Source organism: Carassius gibelio, chromosome A11, assembly GCF_023724105.1.
Source record: "Carassius gibelio isolate Cgi1373 ecotype wild population from Czech Republic chromosome A11, carGib1.2-hapl.c, whole genome shotgun sequence".
NCBI lineage: Eukaryota > Metazoa > Chordata > Actinopteri > Cypriniformes > Cyprinidae > Carassius > Carassius gibelio.
Genome location: NC_068381.1, coordinates 12,067,572 through 12,081,663, shown reverse-complemented (window position 1 = coordinate 12,081,663; position 14,092 = coordinate 12,067,572). Strand labels below are relative to the sequence as shown.

Genomic DNA, 14,092 nt, shown 5'->3' with positions numbered 1-14,092 from the left:
GTTCCAGGAGAGCAGAGCTTTGGGAAGGACTGTCTCATAAACAGCTGGACTGATGTACAGCAGGACCGGCCTGACTGGGTGGTTGATAACCTGCTGGTATTTGACTTCAAACTTAGAGAGGCAAGATCCGATATGGATGTGGCACCAGAGCTACATTTTTATTTTTTAAAAACACTCTAATGCTTAATTTAAACTGGAAAGATGGAACCGAAGTGCTTCCGAAGTGATATTTAGGTGTCTGTATACAAACTGTTGAATGCAGATCAGAGTTGGCATGAATTCATTTACACAGTAATCACAAATGTATACATGGATACAAGGTGCTGTGGTGGGTCAGAGCGGGCACAATTTAGTACCTTTTATCCAGCAATACATCATTACACTGAAATTTGAGCAGGCTTAGATTATATCTTTAATATTTAGATATGACTCTATAACTATATAAAGTATGACTATATAAAGGTGAAGTCACATTTACTGTTGAGTGATTCAAGTGTCCCTGTAATGTCATTTTCGAATATTGCTCTCATACAGTGTAATGTTGCTGTATGTGAATGCAAACAAGCTGCAAAGTTGTAAAGCCGAAAGTACACAATAAATAAAGTTATTGTCTCCCAAAAGAAAGAATCGACTCTGAACAGCCTAAACTGGGAAACTAAATCCCAGGCTCACGGAAAGGAAGGGTTTACAAAGACTGAATCTTAGAACTGCTTCAAACGAATCGTTTGAAAATTTGGTGACATTAAATGCGTACTTTGAGAAAACCAAACATTTTATTATTTTTTTTTACTTGCATGTATTTAAACCTATTGTAAGAGCAATATTAGAAACCTTAAAAATTTCTTAATAGGGGCACTTTAATAATTTTATTTTCACACACATATTTCAAAATGGGTTCAAGTTGGTCACACATATTTGCCACATTGTTTGGCAATAATGAATCTTTTTTTTGCCTGGGAAATTTTATTACAATTTTGCTAATGGGAATATCAGCACCTTAAAAGTGTTAGGAAAATAATTTACTAAAAGTCAGACTGCTTGGAAAAACAATCTAACCATAATGCCATTGGTCATACAACTATTCCTGCCCCCAAACTCACACCATTGGTTGGTGCCAAGGTTGTTGTGTCAGGCTGACTGGAATTCTCAAACAGAGAAATCTACTACAGTATATACACATTTACACTAAAGTGGTACAGATCAATAGATGATTATTTTTGATATTATCTATATTAAAATGAAATATTTATCTTAAAAACAAAACTTTAAAAACTAAAATCATTAATGTTATTTTTTTTTTATCTATGAGCAATAGCTTTAGCAAACATCACTAATGAGTAACTGGTAATTTAGAACTGGTCAAATAACTGGTAAACATTTCCAATTTCTTCAAAGAAGAAAAAAATCTGATAGCTCGACTGTTTCTCAGAAGTCCACTGAACAGTCAGAGCTGGGCGTTCTTGTATCACTGTTGTATCAACAGAGCATTTGCGGCTCAGCTCTGAACTAATGACGTATATCTGCGTACGCCTCCTCCTGTGACGTTGCTCTCCCACACCGCCCATCGGCGAATACCAGGCATACACTGCTCCGATGGAGACGCATCCAAACAGAGCCAGTTATCAAAGTGCCCTATTGTCACAGTAGCCAGTGAATTCATGGCATCTCTACATCAAAGGATTAAGAAAAAATATAAAAAGTGGACCACAGAGCTTATTCACACACAAAAACACACCTTCATGCTTGCAAAGCCTTATAACAGTCAGTATATCATTATTGCATGGCACCTTTAATGCATCAAAATAGTATAAATATTTATAAATATGTACCATGTAAAAGTAAATGTAAGAGTGTGTCCTATGTAAATTAGGGCCTACTGTAAGGTTACAGTTAACAACAGAGGTCAAACTTAAATGTATTTACTATTTATTTTTAAGTATAACAAGCAACATTCAACTTGCAACTTGCAATATGCAAACATTTTTAAATCATCTTCTAATTTATAAAAAAAAATATTTTGTTGTTGAAATATACTCATTTACACAGTGCCTCATAACTCATTTTATAACAGATTAATGTAACCATTAAATAATTAAGACATCATTAACAGGTAAACTAAAATATAATGAGTATATAATCTAATATTTCGTGAAATGCTCTTGTCCAGACTTCATTAATAGTGCACTAACTAGCTGTAAACACTAATGACTTGCCTGAGGTAAATGAAATGCTATGTGACGTTTTGTTTACAAGCTGTTTTATAGCCAATTTTCTGTGGTTGAAACACTGACTGCATAATTACATGAGGTGTGAAATATTCATTCACGTTTATTTCACGTTAAATCTTGTAGTAAAGAGGAAGAGATGATCGCGCGGCATTAATACAGCGATCTGTCGCGCCACATAAAAGAGAATCAAAAGGGCATTAATTGTTTGAATTTTCTGAAAAAAAGTACATAATTTGAAAGATGAGACTTTGTTTCATATCAAAAGTAACAATATATAAAACTGGAAGTTTCAAAAGATGTTCCACTCGTGCACTGGTTAAAACAATGCTGTATTTTACACATGCGTACCGAAATGCGTTACAAATGTACAAATACATGTACAGTTACATGCCTAATGCAAATGTATCTATTATGATAGAATTTCCAGGTATTTTAGCTAATTAAAAATATAAATAATAATTTTATTTATATTAAAAAATTATATAAAAAATAATAATAAAAATAAAATACAATACAAATTATTGAGGCTATTGAAAATATAGGCCAAGCAGACAGAAATAAATTTTATTGTTGTACCCTGAGATTCCTACAGATGCCATTTGTGCCATTTACAAGCATTGACTGGAAAACATTTATTTGCATAGTTGAAAAGTAAATGCATGTCTTCCTTAATTCCCAAAGACACTGATAAAGGAGAAAGGAAACAACAGGGTGGCTAGAGAATCAGGAAATTACAAACTGCGTGCATGAGCACCATTGTGCAAGGTGTCAGAACATATGCACTAACCACCAGGCCAATACCCCAACAAATGTCCTAAACACACCAATTATACACATGCAAATCTGATGCTCTGAGAGCACTTGTGAGTACAAGAACACTAATACACCCCATGGGTCAGGATTTACCAATTAGCTGCTACTAGAGTGTAAATGCACCAAAAAGCATCTTCAATCTTTGACAGACATTTAAAAGTATATTCAGACCAGAGATATTAATAGATTACAAAAACTAAAACCACTTCCTACAATACAAAGTAGCTAACAAAGGAAACAACTGATCAACTTGCGTCATTCAGAAAACAAGTCTGCAATATCAGAAATGAGCTCATTCACATCGCTGGAATTTGATGAGTAACTGCTTATAAATTTGGAAATATGAATCGAACTTCTGGGTTTCAGACACTGCAGTAACCTGGGTAGAAGTGGGGTCTGGCAGAGAACCAGATTATAATGGATCTTCTGCTCCTGTCCACCCTTGATTTACAACCCACCCCATCTAGCAAGTCAGTGAGGCAAGCGGAACCAAAAATAACACCCACACTTTCTGTTCCTGTTTGCAGAGACACCCTGTTCCCTCGGGATAACAGACTGCCGGCGTAAATTCAATGCCTCTGCAGTACACAGTGAACTTTCCATGCTTTGCCCAAATTATCTGGCATGTTCTAAGGATTCTCACTCGCACATGAGATTAACACTCACTGGGATGAAATAAGGTGGGATGGGTAGAGCAAAGGCAACTTTTGAGTGGGAGGATGAACCCTCTGGCAGTGTCTTCACAGCACCCTTTTCCTTCCTCTTTTGCCACAAGATACACAAGAGCGTCAGTTGTACTAAAAGCTGCTCTTCTTTTACTTGTGATTTGTGATTTTTATAAATACGGTATAACAAATTACAAGGAAAACTGAGAAAATCAGAATAAAGCCCTTCAGTTAATGCACTGAATATCATCTAGGGTCCCATGATTTCAAGAAAATTGAATAAAAAAAATAAATGTAAAAAAAATCCCCAAATGATGCTTGTGTCATGTGCAGTGTGGTCATGCTTCTTGGGCTCCCATCAACACAGCGATTAACTCACTCACAAACTCATGCAATCAAGTAAACAAAAATCCCTCAAATTTCTGCTTTTACAGTCCATGATTCTGTGTTCATTCAAAAAGTGATATATGCTTAATTTAACCATTGATTGACACTGAGAATAGAGAAAATGCCAATTCATTAAATATCAAAACAGAACAAACTCAGGTTTCCCAACTTCCACATGAGAAAGTCACTTTCATGACCTCCATTACTTTTAAGTAGTCATATGCTGGATTAAATGCCTTTAAATCCAAAAGGCACAGACAACTTAATCTTGACACAACTGTCACAATACATTTCATATGTTTGCTTACTACAACACAGATGTTTTTTACTGACATTTCTCCAATCTTCAATTTCACATTATCCGGCAGAAATCATTATAATGTGTTGATTTGGTGCTCAAAAAAACATTTTTTATTACTATCAATTGTTGAAAACAGTTGTGCCGCTTACTATTTTTCTGGAAACAGTTATATATATTTTTTTTTCAGGATTCTCAGAAGAATGCAAAGTTCAAAAGAACAGCATTTGGCAGTGCTGAGAAATTCATCTTAATAACGTCTGTTGTGAAGTAACAACAACAACAAAAATAGTGGAAACACAAAAATGTGGATGACACTCCTGCCTTCCTGAAATGTCACTGACTGTTGTACACTCAATCTTGCGCTAGTGTATGATCTAACTTGATTAGATTCTCACTTATCTAGTGAACACATTGACCTGCGGGTGACTTGTTTCAAAATGTTCAAAACACACACACAAACAACACAACTGCTCCATTTCTACTGTCTTTGCTGTGCCACTTGACTCTTTTTATCCTTGGACAATGCTGCTGTGGAGAAGTGTGTTTGAAAAAAAAAAAAAATGCTGCCGCGTGCAGTCAGAGCCACGTGCGAAGATTTTCATGGACTTGGAATGACCATATTTAGTTTTAAGTTTAAATCCAGCCCCAGTACAATAAAAAAACAACAATGCCAGATATGCTTTTTATTCATATTATCTTTGTATAAACCTTAATTTGGGTCATTTAATACTGAGAGGGCACTTTATTTACTCAACCCTTGCTCACTTGTTCAACAGGAAATCATAACCCCAGAACGATCTTATGCAACTTCCAACTTTGACAGCGCTTACGGGAAAATATACAAATGATCCAATGGATTTTCCTAACAGACAGGCCCAGCTGCATTTGGACACGCACTGAATGGTGTATTCTCCACAGCTTTCTGTGCCTTTATTCATTTATCTCTGTGAGAAATATCTCACAATTACCTCTTTGTGTAGAAAGTGCTGAAAGTGATCTGGATGTCCTCCACGCGCTGCTCTCTACATGACTGGGTGCCTGCCTATGAGTGGGCTGGAAAACTGGAAAAGAAACACAGAGATTTGTTTTAATGGCCATCCCTTGCCCAGTGAGTAACATGAAGAGGTGTCCGGCTGTGGCTGGATGAATCAGAGAGATGACAATGCTGCAGATAGCTGCGGCTGTGCTATTTCTAGCCATCAAAGTAACAAGGCAACAGGTGCAACGCAGATATATCCATTTATATGTACATTTGATATCTGGGTTAAACCACGAAAGATCTAATTAAATTTCTTTCCAAACTGTGAGAATTCAGCTTGTACAGTCCATTCATATTTATAGACCCAACATTCTATCCAATGTATCCAATGAGAGCAAGCACCTCCATTCCAGGAAACACATGCATGTTGTTGTTGGCCATAATAAAGTACTGGGACTACAGTTAAAACACGTATTTGAGTTAATACTGCTTATATTTAAATGGCAAAATATATTGGCAATTAATACAAATAAAATAAAATGGTAACTATGTTTCTCCAAAGTACAATAAAGGGTTGAGCCACTGTTGTTTTCTCAATGTGCAGATCTGCAGGTTTTAACTCCAAAATGAAAATGCCACAAACGTCCACTGATTCCATACAGGTCTGTTTATGGATCTCTGCCACTGATTTATCTTAGAATAATAAACTATCATAATAGCAGTACAAGTCGTAGAAGTCAAAATGACTTGAAAGCTGTTTAATATAGCTAAACAGCCATGTTAAGACCAAACATGCTTAACATGAACCTGACGTAACGCTTGACAAGCCAAGAAGATCTCCGTTAACTGTGAGATTTCTAATAAAACTCTTTTCCCAACCACTGAGAGGCCTTTCATTAATCAATGTGTCCAACAAAGTGAATATTCAATCCCGTTATGGGTCGTTGATATCAAATTATACACAAATCTTGGTAATGATTCACTTTCCATACCTTTTATGCAGTTGTATACAGGCAGTGCAAACGAAGAAGGCTGGCCAATGTTTATCTTGTCCTACTTGTCACAGATACACAATCCTCATGTAAGTCCAAAACAGTGGCGTGGTGTCCTAACTGAATACTCAGCCTTCTTGTTGAAGCATGGCTCTTATATTAGAGGCTGTGCTGGCTGACAGCGCCACCACTCGTGACCAATCGGCACAGAGAATAAGAGAGGGAGAGCGATCAACAGCCACAGGGAAATCCTTAGTCATGAAGTCTTACAGTACAGCATCCACAACTTCTCCACTTTAGTCTATAACCTCCTCCAGTTCCCTTAAATGACCCAAACTCTGAGAGCTTCCGTGAGAGAGGAACAAGGGGACTTCATTGTCCCTCAGTCCTTTTCTCGAGTCCTCTTCCATCTCATCTGACAGTGCCATTGAAAATAATGAGTCTGGAGGAGTGTGGTGAATCACTGGTTAGGCTGGATCAGTAAAACACTTATGCGGACGTGTAAACACACCACATATTGATACATTTGGATTATTGTAAATTATTTAGGAAGTTGCTCATAACCGTTGCACAATGTTGCCTTCACCACAAGTTGAAACATGCAGATACACATCAATGCCACATGAATGTCTAGTCATTTTTATTTCTTTTTTTAACCTGGGAATTAAACCCATGATCCTGGAGTTGCTATCACTATCACTATCACTACCAGTAGTACAGTAGATGGTGCTCTGATATGGTCACATGATAGTGATAATGATGGAGGTGAACAAACCTTCACATACACTACTGTTCAAAAGTCTCTTATGCTCACAACAGCTGCATTCATTTGGTTAAAATACAGTAAAACTGTAATATTAATACAAATTAAAATAACTGATTTCTATTTGAATATATATTTTTAAATGTATTTTATTCCTGTGATGGGACAGTTGACTTTTCAGCAATCTTCACAAATCATTCTAATATGCTGATATGGTGCTCATGAACCATTTTTTTAATTATCAATGAAAATAATTAAGTGTAATATGAATAATTAGTGGTCATTGTTGTTTTGACCCCAATTGTCTTCAAAATATCTTCTTTTGTGTTCTGCTGAAGAAAACAAAAGTAATACAGATTTGGAATGAAATGAGGGTGAGTAAATATTCCTTCAAAAATCTGAGCTTTGAAAGTAGCTTTGGATGAAAGGGTCTGCTAAATTACAAATGTAATTGAAGGTGAATAGCTGGAAAGCTAAGATCTAAGACAAGCCAAAGAAACATTACATAAAAATGCTGTTTTCAGATTGATAATAATAATTAAAAAACAGATGTCTCCCCCTAATGGTCATAAAAATAGACATGAAATATTATTATTATTGACATAAAGTGCACTTGGTAAAGGTCAGATGCATTTTAAGGAATGACACCATGATTTGCCCCCAATAATTAGTTCAATAGTTCAACTAACACCAAGTAATGCAATACAATCAGACAAAACAAAGACTGATAGGAAGGGTTAAGCATTACGAGGAATTAAGATGTTAATGACAAGAAATGAGTATTGCATTATGCCTGAATAATACCCATCTCTGCTTTAGATCATGTGTGCATAAAAAAACAATTGATTTCTGCATAATGGGGTTTTTTGACATTTAGATTGACATTACAGGATCAAACTGCATATGTTTCAACTTATAGTTAAAGGTCTAGAATTTTTATGAATAGCTTGATTTCCAGTATAACAGTGGATCTTAAATGGTTTTGCCTCAGGATCCAAATTTCACAGGAACACATTTGTTAATAGTATAAATTTTTGGCAAGGACACATAAAATTTAATTAAATCAAAAGTGACAGTAAATACATTTATAATGTGACAAAATAATTATATTTCAAATTAATGCTTTTCTTTTGAACTTCTTATTCATCAGAAATATTTGGGGGGAAATATCACTGATTTGATGCCAAACTAATATGAATAAGCCCATCATAGCTCAGTTGTGATGTCATGTGATGTCATGATGTGATAAACTTAAATCTCCTCTCTATCAAAGATTCCCTTCTTGGCTGAATTTTGTGATCAATTTAAAGCTCTTTTTTCTGTGGCTTTGTTTGGAAGGTGCATGATGGGTTATAAAAGGACATTCACCATGCACTTCCATTCAAGCGCTGTGACCTCTGAAAATCACTCAAACAAGTGACCTTTCCTCCAAAGAGACCTCGCTAGGGGGCTTTTAAAACGATAAACAATGACAGTTCACAGATGCTAACTGTTGCAAAGTGTTTTTTTAACGGCTTGTTGACATTCAACATGTAAGACAAGACCAGCCTTGTGCGCACACACTGAGGCAGTTTATTAAATTAAATACAGACAACAATGTATTTACAGTAGTATTTTGGGCCATAGAAGGAGCGCCAGAGACAAAACTGCATTTCATTGGTCTGAACAGCAGCGGGCCTGTTGCAATGCTCCAGCTCCCATGTAGGAGGCAATGCTTATGACCAAGGAACTGTTGTGTTCCTGACAATAGCCTATGGAAAGAAGGATATTTCTAGAACCTGACTATGTCTAAACCGGCTGGTCTGGCATTTCTATTATTTTCTCCATCAGCTTTTCTGATCAGGCGGAAACTAAAAACTTACTCATGCATTTTGCCATGACATTAAGATGTATGAGGAGAATCCCAAGAGTAGGGCTAGGTGATAAATGATAATTATCGCTATATGAAGAGTTCAATAAATGGTAATTTTATAATGTTTCCACCAAAAGCATAAGGAAACAGCACTACTCATTTATCCGCTCTGCTTCAAAGTTCAAACGGCAGCGCAGCGCGAGATCGCTAGAGCAGATGCATTTACTCGATGATGTACACGCGACACTAAACAGCGCTGTGAGATCCAGTGTGAAGCGCTTGAATTCAGTGAAGAACACATATATGACATATGGCATATGTGATTTAAACTAGTTTAAAGCCAGATGAAACAGCTGAAACACTGTGCAAGGATACAGTCAGAAGACTTTAAATCTACAAATAACCTACCATGGATTTACTGTAACTGCACCATGGTATTGTTTAAAAAATGTGGGATATTCACATCGAACATTATTAATGTAGACGTATTAAGTGTATTAAGAGTAATGGAATATATATATAAACAGTATTTTTTGTGATTAAGCTATAGCGTTTGTGCATTTATAATTAATGTATTTTCGTACAAATATCTAGAAACCATAGTTAAAAAAAAATTATGGTATCGAGGTGCTATGTGTGGTTTTGTGGTTATCATGATCTGAATGTATGAAAAAAATTAAATGTATGCTTTTTTACAATTTTCACAGATGTTATTGTTTTTGATAATGAACATAAATTTACATCTGCATCCTAACTCAAGTTACTCAAGGCTACTGTCAAATGTGCATTTCTAAGAGACAAAAATAGCCTACATAATATTATTAATATTGCAGCCTGCACTGCAAACTTTGCTGAAGATACACGCCATCAAAGTCAGAAACACAAACCTGTTTCATGATTTAAAAAATCACTTATTAGAACATTCAGATACTGAGAACTAAATTTTTCCATATTGACATTTATTTTTAGCATTAGGAAAAATGACTAGAAAAGTGTAAATCATTAAAAATGTGAAGCGTTAGTCTGGTTTCTACAACTTTCACTTCGGAGCAAAAAACTGCCTTTAAACTTGAAATATATATATATATATATATATATATATATATATATATATATATATATATATATATATATATATATAGATAATTATCGATATTGACTGATATGAAAAATGTTATTGTGATAATTGTTTTGGGCCATACTGCTTTTTTGTTGTAATAACGTAGAGGTTGTTTCAGCAAGACAGAAAACATAGGTCACTGGTGGTCTTTTGTCATTTTAGACCCCAACATTTTACGTTTTGATTTGATACATTCGTTTTATTAGAAAATAATAATAAATGTTACTAGTTTGACCCCCAAGTGAGGAATACGAGAGGATTAATTTGTTGGCAATGGCTTAAACAAGAATGCCTGGAGATCAGCCGTGGCCAAACGAGATATGCTGTGAGATTAGGAGCGCTGGTCGAGGCAAAACACTGTTTGCGATTGTCAGCGTCACTTATGCTACGATCCACATCCCTCTCTGGCTCCCCCACTAAAAACTAGCAGCATTTACCCAACAGTATGACAACTATGCCCGCCTTTGGCCTATCTGGCATGTGTGTGGAGAGAGAAAGGTTGGGAAAGAGAGACAGGATGCTTTGGGACCTTAGTCAGAGGGTAAAGAAAGCAACCATGTCCATGTTTAGCCGTGTGAGATTTACAGGGTGATGCTGACATAAACATTGCACACTCCGGTAACAACACAATGTGGAGATTAGAACTAACAACTGTAATTTCATTAACGCTCATTTATGTTATTATTACACAATATGTTAGCTCAGTGCCAACAGTCAAATCACCTTTATTTAAAGAGCGCTTTACAACTGTACACTCACAAAAAATAATTACCCCTAATGGGTGTATATTAGAACCTAAAATATACATATTAGTCACAAATTGGTGCAAATGAGTGCCTAGAGCCATCTATATAAAAAGGCCCAAACACAGTTCCCATTTTTTATGCAATATGCATCAGACGGTCAGTAAACAGTCTGTGGGTGAACCCTGTCATAAGAGACACTTGGTTCGATTGCTTGGTCCGAACCAGAGTTCGATTTCTCCCCCCTCCCCTGCCCCTCCTGGACTGCGATCATTTTATTTTATTTAGGTCTGAACCGTGGTCAGTTTGTGTCTTGAAGTAGCTGTTTATCCTGTTGCTTAGTAACGACAGTGCAGGAGAAGGTGGGAAAAGCATAGCATTGGTCTCATCACTTTTATATTTGTTTTTGAACCGTAACCGTTGGTTTTGTTTCCAAAGTTCCAGTACATAACTGCACTTACATCAGTGTTAATGAATGTACTGCAAATACTGAAAAGAAGGCTGAAGGTGAACAGAAATTAGATATACAGCTGTCTGCTTGCAGTGGATCAGTCATGGTTTGTGTGTGTGATAAGATATTTCTATTTCTAAAAAAATCTAATTTTGTTGCTTTGAAGCCTGAAATGAAGATGGACACAGTTTTTTTTTTATCCAGCTGTATTTACTCTTAGCTTATAACATCCAAGTGAGAGATATAACACCAACATGTCAGAAAAAAACAAAAAACAAAAAACAAGTCACTACGATGGAAAAAGTACCACCTTTTCAGTATTTTGTTGAACCACCTTTTGCTTTAATTACAGCCTTTAGTCTGTTGGGATATATTTCTACTAACTTTGCACATGTAGACAGTTTTTTCTTGCAACCCTCCCATTTGAGCCACATTTTTGGAGAATTTGTGATATTGTCGTCACATGCACACAATGACCATGACTGTTTGTCATGCTTCAGAGTTGTTGTCGGCCTCTTGGTTGCCTCTCTGACCAGTTTCCTCCTGGCTCTTTCATCCAGTTTGAGTGACGTCCTGATCCAGAGAAGGTCTGTGTTGTACCAAATACCTTCCACTTCTTAATAATAGACTTTACAGTGCTTTTAGGCATTGATAAAGCCCTTGAATTTTTTGGATCTATCTCCTGACTTGTGCCTGTCCACAACTTTATCCCAGAGATCTTCTGACAGTGCCTTGAAACCTATAGTTGACTGTTTGCTTCAGTCACTATCAAGGACTAAAATGCTCCAAGAAAACTATTTTCATACTGAGGTTATCAAAATGACCACAGCTGATCACAGTTGAAAGTCAAATGGCTTTGTTTGCTATTGAGAAAGTGATTCGCTACACTTGACTGAGTTTACAAGTCATTTTAGGAGGGGGGATGATCCTTTTTCCAACTTTTATTTATGTATTTATTTATTTTTTATGACATGTTGGTGTTATAACTTTCACTTGGATTTTATAAGCTGCACTGAATACATAGAACTGGATAAAACAAAAACTGAGTCAATCTTCATTTCAGGCTGCAAAACTACAAAATGTGATTATTTTAAAGGGGGTGATTCTTTTCTGCACCCAATATCATTCTGCACTTCCTGACCTTCACATTCCCCAGTACACTGAGTACACCCCTTACTGTTTCCATGCTCCCCATGCACACTTTGATATACCTTTGATTATCTAGAAGACTAAACAACTAACCTAAAGACTCTCCAAGACGTGAAGCCACTGATCACACTATCTTCACCCACTGCTAATTCATACAGTGAAGATGAGGTGGAAGTCAAACAGGATATTATGCTCATGTGTACATAAGAACAGGACCACCTTGTCTGGTTTCAGGTTGGATTGCAACAACAGCAGCTGAGGTCCTGAATCTGTCTGATTCACTATTAGTATGGAACTATTATGCATTAATTATACTTACATAATAGATCAAATCAGGCACTTTTAAAAACCAAAGGTTTAGCGTTTCAATTATCACATTCAAGCTTTTCATAGACCTTTCAAAGGTATAGTTCACTCAAAAATGAACACTGTGTCACTTTCTTTCTTCTGTGGGACATAAAAAAGATCAGCTGTTTTTGACCATTCAATGAAAGTCAGTGGGGTCCAAAACAAACACTGGACCAATGCCCAAAAGAAACACTGTCAAATGTCAAATGTCAATAGGCATTTTTCAAAATATCTTTTGAAAAGAAGAAAAACAGAGCAAAAGTAAACTAACCATTAAAGACCACTAGACAGGGTCCATCTATATTACCTGCAGCAGGCATGTGCTGTGCTGTCTTTTTTTAGCGTTACAATTTTTTGCTTGTTAGATTGTATGGCATTAGCTGTCTTTTTAATGTTGGACTGTAAAATTATAAACCTTTGGTCACAACTGACAGAATAGGCTTTGTTGCACCCTAATTTTAGCACATGAAATTTAAACAGGGCTGTACACCAATATGCAAAGCTAAATGTGCCATCACATTTACTGTTGGTTAGTGAAATTTTGTAATCACACACACACACACACACACACACACAAATACATTTGGATGAGATAAATTACAATGAAAAGAAGAGAGACGCATCCAAATCTATTCTGCCAGCTAGAAAATAAATGAACCCTAAATAGCGTCTTTCCAAACTGCTTCTTTTTATGGATTATTTTATCATATTGAATTATTATGTTATATAAAACTGTCCAAGTAGACACCCGCAAAATTACAAATCTCCAGCTGCACAGAGTTCTCTCATGAACCTAGAGGTTTGATGTTGGTTAGCAAAAACTTCTCATCCCGCCAATCCCCATTGAAATGACTGGATTTGAATTGTAAAACCTCACCGAGCAATGGCAACTGTGGAAGCACCTCAAAGTCTGTGTGAACCAGAAGTTGCAACCAGCATCACTTCAATATCGTGATGTATTTATGAGTAAAACAGAATAGATTGGTGGTTGGAGGGGTGTTTTTAAGGATGTTCTGCCAAAGCCATCAAGCTAACAGAAGCAGATATTGAACACAATTTTGATTTCATTCAGACATTAAGGCCAAGAATCAATGCAAAAAGCAAGAAAGCTGATCAAGACTGCACATTTTTCGTAACAACCAAAGCAATTGGTCTCATATGTCAAATGCTTGCACCAGGCTTTAGAAAGAGAACAGAGAGCTGTATTTGTACACGTCCAAGGTACTTTCTGCTTTTTCTCAGTCAGTAATGCCATTGTTGAGAACAGCTGCTGCATTAAATGGCCCACTGCACTTTCTCTC

The 14,092-nt window shown here is 36.2% G+C and overlaps 1 protein-coding gene across 4 annotated transcripts in view; it reads right to left on the bottom strand.

Annotated features, from left to right (window-relative positions):
- LOC128022374 (transcription factor EB-like) overlaps nucleotides 1-14,092 on the bottom strand; it is a 32,610-nt gene that overhangs the window by 16,028 nt on the left and 2,490 nt on the right. For 2 of the 4 annotated variants that reach the window (XM_052609863.1, XM_052609866.1), the window contains exon 2: nucleotides 5,363-5,455. The exons of 1 other annotated variant lie outside the window; for it this stretch is intronic. The gene's annotated coding sequence lies outside the window, so the exon portion shown is untranslated. Of the gene's footprint in view, nucleotides 1-5,362; nucleotides 5,456-6,365; nucleotides 6,594-14,092 lie in introns of those variants that run through there. One more of the 4 variants, XM_052609864.1, reaches the window with a different exon arrangement.